Here is a 10,011-nt window from a genome sequence, read left to right on the forward strand (position 1 = left end):
AAAAAAGCTAAAGAGGATAGAGAGAAACACTGTAAACTGATGATATATGGAGGGGATAATAATCAATGTAATGAAACAAGCTATATGAATAGTTGAATGTGAAGCTGATGATGTGCCCTGTAAACTTTCACCCAATGCAAAATAAAAACATTTAATTAAAAAAAAAAAGTTCACTAGAGCCAAAGTACAATCTTGAGTATATCCCACCTGAACTCAGAGACCACCTCATGAACAGATTTGATGCATTAGACACAAATGACCAAAGGACCAGAGGAGCTAAGGATGACATCAAGGACATCAGACACAAAGAAAGTAAAAGGTCATTAAAAAGTCAGGAAAGAAAGGAAAATCCAAAGTGGGTGTCAGAAGAGACTCTGAAACTTGCTCTTGAATGAAGAGTAGCTAAAGTGAATGGAAGAAATAACGAAGTGAAAGAGCTCAACAGAAAGTTTCAAAGTGCAGCTTGAGAAGACAACATAAAATATTATAATGAAATGTGTGACGACCTAGAGTTAGAAAACTAAAACAGAAGAACATGCTCAGCATTTCTCAAGCTGAAGGAACTGAAGAAAAAAATTAATACTGAAGTATTCTATGCACAAAATAGGAGCTCTTGTAGTGTAGTGGTTATGAGTGGGGCTGCTAACTTCAAGGTCATCAGTTTGAAACTACCAGCCATTCCATGGGAGAAAGATGAGGTTTTCTGCTTCTGTAAAGATTTATAGCCTCAGAACCCTTATATGAGTTGGCACCAACCCCACGGCACACACCACAACCACCACCATTTACAAAATATCAAATGATGCAAAAAGTATCAAAAGAAGATGGAAGGAAAACAAGAATCACTGTACCAAGATAATTGTTTGATGTTCAGCCATTTCAGGAGTTAGCATATGATCAAGAACCAGTTGTACTGATGGAAGAAGTTGTATTGAAGGCATTAGCAAAAAATTAGGCTCCAAAAATTGACAGAATACCAAATGAAATGTTTCAATATACTCATGCAGTGCTGGAAGCGCTCACTAGTTTATAACAAGAAATTTGGAAGACAGCTACTCGGCCAAATGACTGGAAGAGATCCATATTTGTGCCCATCCAAAGAAAGATGACCCAACAGAATGTGAAAATCATCCATTAATTTCACATGCAAGTAAAATTTTTCTGAAGACAATTTAAAAATGGTTGCAGCAGTACATTGACAGGGAACTGCCAGAAATTCAAGCCAGATTCAGAAGAGGACAGGGAATGAGAAACATCATTGATGATGTCAGATAGATCTTGGCTGAAATCAGAGACTGCCAGAAAGATATTTACTTGTTTTTTGTTGAATATTCAAGGGCATTTGACTGTGTGGATCATAACATTATAATGAATCTATGAGTAACATCATAAAGAATGGGAATTCCAGAACACTTAACTGTGCTCATACAAAACCTGTACATAGACCAAGAAAACATTGTTTGAACAGAACAAAGGAATGTTGCTTAGTTTAAATTTAGGAAAGTTATGTATCAGGGTTGTATTTTTTCATCATTCTTATTCAATCTGTATGCTGAGCAAAGAATCTGAGAAACTGGATTATATGAAGAAGAAAGCAGCATCAGGATTAGAGGAAGATTCAACAACTTGTGATATGCAGATGACACAACCTTGCTTGCTGATTTTGAAAACTAAGGTGTCCTTGATCCAAGGCATAGTATTTTCAGTCATCTCATATGTATATGATAGCTGGATAACAAATATGGAAAAACGTAGAAGAATTAATGCCTTTGAATTACGGTGTTGGTGACAATAGTGAGCAAACAACTCTTTCTTGGAAGAAGCACTACCAGAATACTCCTTAGTAGCGAGGTTGGTAAGGCTTCATCTCATGTACTTTGGACATGTTATCAGAAGGGAGAAGGATATCTTGCTTGGTAATAAATAACATCATAATAAATGGAGAAAAGATTGAAGTTTTCAAAGACTTCATTTTGCTTGGATCCACTATCACCACTCATGGAAGCAGCAGTCTAGAAGTCAAAGGACATATTGCATTAGGCAAATCTGCAGCACAAGACCTCTTTAAAATGTTCAAGAGTAAACATGTCAGTTTGAGGACTAAGGTGCGCCTGACCTAAGCCATGGCATTTTCAGTAGCCTCATATGCATATGAAAGTTGGACAATGAATAAGGAAGACTATTAAAGAATTGATGCATTTGAATGATGGTGTTGGAGAAGAACATTAAAAGTATCAATGTAATCCACCATACAAATGAGAAAAGGGAAAAGAACCACATGATCATATCGATTGATGCAGAAAAGGCATTAGACAAAATCCAACATCCATTCCTGATAAAAAACACTCAACAAAGTAGGAATTGAAGGGAAATTCCACAACATAATTAAGAGCATATATACAAAACCAACAACCTACATTACTCTCAATGGAGAGAAACTGAAACCCTTCCCTCTGCAAACAGGAACCAGACAAGGATGCCCTTTGTCAACATTCCTATTCAATGTCATGCTGGAAGTCTTAGCAAGAGCTATAGAGCAAGATAGGGAAATCAAAGGCTTCCAAATTGACAAAAAGGAAGTAAAGCTCTATTTGCAGACAATATGATCCTATACATAGAAAGTCCCAAAGACTCAGTACTAGACCTCATTGGAAGATTCAGCAAAGTGGCAGGATATAAGATCAACATACAAAAATCAGTTGGATTCCTCTATATCAAAAACAACAGCACTGAAAAGGACATTAGGAAAGCAATACCATTTACAATAGCCGCCCAAAGGATGAAATATCTAGGAATAAATGTAACCAGAGAAACAAAGGACCTATACAAAGAAAACTACAAAACACTACTAGAAGAAACCAAAAGAGACCTACAAAAATGGAAGAATATACCATACCAAGATTTAACATTGTGAAAATGTCAATACTGCCCAGAGCAATTTACACATATAATGCAATCCCAATCCAGATTCCAAAAACATTCCTCAAAGAGATGGAAAAAAACAATTACAAACTTTATATGGAAAGGAAAGAGACCCAGGATAAGCAAAGCACTGCTTAAGAAGAAGAATAAGGTTGGAAACCTCTCATTCCCTGACTTCAAATTTTATTACATGGCTACAGTGGTCAAAATAGCGTGGTACTGGTACAATGAAAGATACATAGATCAATGGAACAGAATTGAGAATCCAGATATTAACCCATCCACATACAGCCAACTGATTTTTGACAAATTACCTAAATATATCGCATGGGGAGGAGATAGTCTCTTCAACAGATGGTGCTGGCAGAACTGGAAAGCGATATGGAAAAGATGGAAACAAGATCTTTACTTCATACCTTATACAAAAACCAACTCGGCATGGATTAAAGACCTAAATGTGAATTCCAAAATTATGAAGGCCCTCAATGAAAAAATAGGGACAAATGTGAGGGCACTAATTCAGGGAATACAAAGACTACCAAACATTTTAAAAGCTACACAAACAAAATAGATGATTGGGACATACTAAAAATTTAAAACTTATGTGCATCAAAGGACTTCACCAGAAGAGTAGAAAGGGAACCCACAGAATGAGAAAAAATCTTTTGCAACAACACATCAGACAAGGGACTCATTTCTAAAATATATAGGAAACTACAACTCCTCTACAAGAAAAAGACAAATAACCCAGGACATAAACAGGCACTTCACCAAGGAGGAGATCCGGGCAGCCAACAAACATATGAAGAAATGTTCACGATTACTAGCCATTGTTGTTGTTGTTGTTGTTAAGTGCCATCGAGTCGGGTCCGACCCATAGCGACCCTGTACATTACTAGCCATTAGAGAGATGTAAATCAAAACAACAATGAGATATCATCTCACACCAGCAATAACAGCTAAGATCAAAAAAGTAGAGGACAATAAATGCTGAAGAGGATGTGGAGAGACTGGGACCCTCCTACAGTGCTGATGGGACTGCAAAATGGTCCAACCTCTCTGGAAAGCAATATGGCGTTTCCTCAGAAGGTTGGAAATAGAAATACCTTATGATCCAGCAATTCCTCTACTTGGTATTTACCCACAAGAAAAACGAGCCACAACACGAGAAGATATATGCACACCAATGTTCATAGCAGCACTATTTACAATAGCAAAAAGATGGAGGCAGCCAAAGTGCCCATCAACTGAAGAATGGATAAACAAACTGTGGTACATACACACAATGGAATATTATGCTACCTTGAAGAATAACAAGGAAGCTGTAAGCTATCACATAACATGGATGAACCTTGAGGACATCATGTTAAATGACATTAGTCAGTCACAAAAGGAGAAATACTGCATAGGACCACTAATGTAAAAGACTAAGAAAAAGAACCCATACTAAAGGGTGGTGAGGGGTACTCATTGCTGGTTACCAGGATGTGTGGGGTGGGGTGAGGGGAGGGAGGAGAAGGTGGAGCACAGGTAGGGAATAGACACAGGATAGTTGGGTGCTAGGGAGGGGGGCAATACACAAGATGGGGGAGGGGAATGGAAGAACAAGGCGGAGGGTAAAACAATTAGGCAGGTTTGCATGGGCTAAGTGAGACAGAAGTAAATAATGATGTATGCACAGCCTTGGAACAAAAGGGCTCTGAGATACAGGGATTGAGACATGGAGGGAAAAAAAAAAAAGTTTCATGGACTGTCAGAACAAACAAATCTGTATTGGAAAAAATGCAACCAGAATGCTCCTTAGAAGCCAAAATGGCAAGATTTCGTCTCTCATACTTTGAACATATTATCAGGAGGGACCAGTCCCTGGAGAAAGATTTCATGCTTGGTAAAGTGGAGGGTAAGCAGAAAAGAGGAAGACCTTCAACGAGCTGGATTGGCACAATGGCAGCAGCAATGGGATTAAGCATAACAACTATTGTGAGGATGGCACAGGACCAAACAGTGTTTCATTCTGTTGTGCATAGCGTTGCTGAGTTGGAACTGACTCGATGGCACCTAACAAGGACAATGAAAATACATAGACTTACAACCAATAGGTTCATTTTGGAAGAAGTGCAGCCAGAGTGCTCCTTTGAGGCCAGGATGGCTAAACTTCCTCTCTCATACTTTGGACATATTGTCAGGAGGGAACAGTTGCTAGAGATAGATATCATGTTTGGTAAGGTGGAGGATCAGAGAAAAAGAGGAAGACCCCCAACCAGATGGATTGGCCAGGTGGCATCATTGATAGACTCAAGTGTGGCAGCGGTAGTGAGGTTGGCCCAGGATCAGACATTGTTTCATTCTGCTGTGCATGGGGTCGCTATGAGTCGGTTCTGACTCGATGGCACCTGACAACAACAACAGAATCATTAGGAAGTGCTGGTATTAACATTTTTAGGATGAGGGAAACTCTCTTATTCATGAGAAGCAATTGTGCTTGGAGAAATAGGTCCTGCTCTTTGGGCACACTTGGTTAACCACCCACAATGTCTCCTATTTTAATGTTTGCTTGGCAGTGTTTATAGAAGCATTATCATCCCTTTCGTTCAGTGCACCCAGTCCTTACCCCTACAAATCAAACAGCATTTGTTGGGGCGACAGAAAGTAAAGCCAGTTCCATTTGTCTAATTAATGATCTCTGAAGCTATTATGAAAGGTCATCAATAAGCCTACATCAGGGGAAATGAGCAAACTTGATGATTAACCTCCCTTCTTTGTTTTTCCAAAAGGAACCAAAGTTACCGTAGCCAAGCTTTCACAGTGACCAGGAAGATTCTAGGAAAATCCAAATCTGACCACCTGGAAGAGTCAAGACAAGAAAATAAATCTGTGGAGAGACAAGGAATGTCATTCCTGGAGTTCTACATGCACAGAAAGATAGTCCTCTCATTGCTGGGAAAATCGTATCCACATAGCAATTACTTCCTAGGCTCCACAGCTGCCAGGTATTAGAAGACTTAACATATTACACTGTAGCCAAAATTACTCAATAAAGCTCTAGTCTTTGTCTATAGAGAAACATCCATAGCCTTAATCTGCGTTTGTTGTTGTTGCTGTAGTTAAGTACCAGTGAATAGGTTCCAACTCAGAACATCGCTGTACAGGGTTTCTGAGGAGTGGCTAGCAGGTTTGAACCACCAACCTTAAGGTTAGCAGCCCATTGCTTATGAAACAGCACCACACCAGAACCCCAAATTGCATGTGATCACATGTCTTTAGTCTTCACCTTATTTATGTGTTATGTAACTTTTTCTCAGTGGGTAGCAAAGTCTCTGATAATCAGATGCCTGAATACACTGGATGTGATCTGCTACTATAAATGTTTGATACATATAAGGGGCCAAAACCATCACAATAGCGTGTGGCCAGTAATAGAAAGCCTCAAAGAAGGCTGGAGCAGCCTTTGTATTTTGTAGATGATATGGGTCAGCATAGCTCATACAACCACTTAACTCAAAGCCACCTCAAAACATGGCTGAGAGCCTCGTCAGCTCCTGCACATTGGGCTCCATCCTTCCCTCTTCCGTTTGTATTCACGCTCACCCGACGGACAGACACTGAAACACAGTCCAGGTGTGCACCTGGCCAAAGGTAAAGAAGAGGAAGTTCTCTATACGTGGCCCTCCTGTCAGCTTACCAGCCTACATGTCCAGTAGAAATAGTTATTGTTTGCCTGTGTCATAAAATCATTGAATGAATGTAGAGCTTTATATCAACCTCATAAGAGTAATAAAGCAAATTCTCCAGGGTAGGGGAGTTCTAGGTAGTGAGGTACAGAATGCCAGGGACACAGAAAAGGACCTCAGCATAGCTCTTGTGAAAGCCTTGCCAGAAAATTCTATGAAAATGTAACTAATGACCATGAAATCCAATCAATATAATGCAAATCCAATAGAACTACAGAACCATACCACTTGCAGCAACCAATTATTCTACTTTGCAGTGGAGTTCCTCCTGAGAACATTGTAAAAATTACTATTAAGGTCATGGGTCAAAGTAAGAGATTCAAGACCAAAAAACTGACATCTGTTGCTTGTCATGGATCAGCTTCCCTGTGGCGACAGCCAAGAGAGGACTGTTAATCTACACCTTTCAGCCAAACCACACTTCTGAAAAGCTACGTTAGCTAAATAATCGGCTGGCAGGACTAAGGCTGCCTCAAGCATCAAGAAGAGCAGATTCACCTAAAGGTTATTCAATCTGGAGTCCATTTAAGAAAAAGAATATAAAAAGGTGAACTCAACATTGCATGGAGGGTGCAAAAGGGATTATGAAAATCACATCATCTATAACACCCGCTTTCTACACTGCACTGATTTTCAGAACCAGCTGTCCAGACTCCACAGAACTTACCTCCACATGTAACTGGGTCCACTGCCCAGTCTCTGTTTTGTTACAAATTATTGAAGGATAGCTGGAGCCCTTTTCCTATGCTCACTTTCTCCCAATCATACAATTGCTTTCTTCTGGTTCTTAATATACAAATTACAACAGAAAATTATCATGTAGGTTTTTGCTGGTAAAAATTCCTTGAATCACATCTCTAGATGAGAGACTTGGAGAGAAGATAAGAAAGGAAGAAGAGATTTTTTTTTCCCCCTTTTCAATTAACTTAGCTTCTTTCAAGTTTGAGATGCAATGGATGTGAAACAACCAGGATGATATGATTATGGAAACTATTAATCTTCATCAAAGGAGAGCTAGCTCATGGTTACAGAGCAGCTGCCATGTTCCTCTGAAAGGACGTCTGAAGTATCATCCTTCTGGTTTCCCTGGGGGCCACAAGTACACAGTGTAACCTGTGGTCATTTCCTAAGAGACAAATAACCCTGAAGTCCCTCATGCGTTCGTTGTTCATGTTTCCCCACAAAATGCTCTAAAACAAGAAATGGCCAAGCCACATTAAGACATAAACTTAACAAATAGAAAAATCTACTATGAGTTTGTCAGATCACTCAAGGCTCAAATAAAAATGTGAAATTTGGACATTTTAAGAACATTCACATCAACAGAGCAGAAAGTCTCCAAATTGTGTTAAATAATGGATTCCATACTTATACAATGTAAATAATGCCTAGACTCATTTAGGATAAACAGGACAGTTTCTGGTTTGTCCAAACCTAAGACAAACATCAAAGTTGGCAATTCAAACCTACCAGCTTCTCTTTGGAATCCCTATACAGGGTCACCGTGAGTCAGAACCAACTCAGTGGCACTTAACAACAAGACAAACATTTTTTAAAAATTAGAGAATTTAATTTAGTGACTCCATTCCAAGGTCCATAATAACAAATGATTTCTAAACCCCCTTTCAACAATGAGAGTACACATTTCTGTCAAGGAGAAGTTAAAGAACTAGACTAAGAGTTTCTTCCAGAAGTGCTTGCTGATCGGACAAGAGAATGCTTGTTCCTGGATTATAGGTAGGAAAAGCCCAATACCAGTTCTATGTTGAAAAAAGCACATCAGCTTTCCCCAAAACAATCTCAAAGGCAGAGTGAATTTTCAGAGCTGTGTGGCACTCCAGGATAATGCACTGAATCGCACGGTTGGTTTGGACCACAAGATCAGCGGTTCAAGCTCACCAACCGCTCCTTGGAGTTGGAACCGACTCGGCAGCACTTAATCACAAACCCATTAAATGGCACAGGGTCAAGAAGCACCACTCAAAATAAAACTAGATGATCTTACGTTGACTAAATGACAACAACAACAACAACAAAAAAGCCATTATACATACATATAGTCTCTTGAATTGGGGATTATGATAAATAAGCACTTCTTCTCACCCATCCACCTTCCACTGTACTTTCAACATTCACTCTGTCCTATAGGCAAATCCATACTTCAGGAAGTCCAACTCCCCCAGGAGAACAAGTAAGTCTTTCATTTCTGTTTCCACCACCCCATTGCTGGAATCTGCAGGCACATTGGACCTGAGCAGGAAGGTGTCACTTCTGTGAAAGGATATTCCCGAAATCTTTCCAGCTCATGCAATCATATAAATCCTGAATGGTAAAGGGGGAAAACCCATAAAGTTATTATAAACAGAACCCATGATGTCAAAGGAAAAACAGCTAAAGAAAGGGAGTTTAATAAGCAGCCTTCTTTTATTACAACAGGTTTGACGCCATTGATTATTATTTCCAACACTAAAACACAAAGCCATGTGCTACACTGTGGAGTGGGATGAAAAGGATGTGTGGTCTTCCCTGGGTGTTTTAATATCCTCTTGTTGACAGTAGATAGAAGATTTGAACAGGGACAGGGAACAGGAAATGATTTTAGTGATTTCATTACAGTAATAGAGAAAAGCATTTCCAACACTGGGCTTGGCAGATGGTTTCAACTTCTAAACAGTCTGCAGGTCAACAAGCCCAATATTGATACAAGCTCAGTATGTAATTAACAAGGTGTCCTAGAGAGCAGAAAAGTTTTTATAAATAAAAGCTGCCGCCTTAGCAGCGAGGCACAGGAAGCTGCTGTTTTTTAAAAAAGTTAATTTGAAAAGATTTCACAAAGAAGGGCACCAAGAAGCATACAGTAAAATCATAAAATAGCCCTGGATGGTTTAGTACAAATCCGATTTGCATTGAAATGTTGAGTATGGCTGAGAAACTCATCTTCATTTAATTTCTCTCTAGTGAAAAGTGATTATGTTTGTAGAATTTTCAGATATTGTTCAAGTAGGTTTTCAGATCTTATTCAAGAAGACCTAAAAAGCAAATCAGTCAATTCTTTTAACCAACGTCAGAGCATCTTGGTGAGGGTCCTGAAAATCAGAATTCCCTGGATCAAACATTAGTGCTTGGAAGCTCCTTAATGTTAGATTAGTGCAGACCTTTACACTTCCTCAAGTGTTTTTATATGATCTCACTTAACATTTACAATAATCCTGTAAGGTAGATAGTTTAACATCATCAGAGAGATTTTTCAGAAAGGTTAAGTGACATGGTCAAAGTAATACCCCAGATCAATGCTTTATCTTTTCATTTTCACCATTAACATGCAATCAATTGCTAGTCAACATTGTTATGTATTGTA

The sequence above is a fragment of the Chrysochloris asiatica genome, unplaced genomic scaffold (assembly GCF_000296735.1).
Source record: "Chrysochloris asiatica unplaced genomic scaffold, ChrAsi1.0 scaffold00083, whole genome shotgun sequence".
NCBI classification, from domain to species: Eukaryota; Metazoa; Chordata; class Mammalia; order Afrosoricida; family Chrysochloridae; genus Chrysochloris; species Chrysochloris asiatica.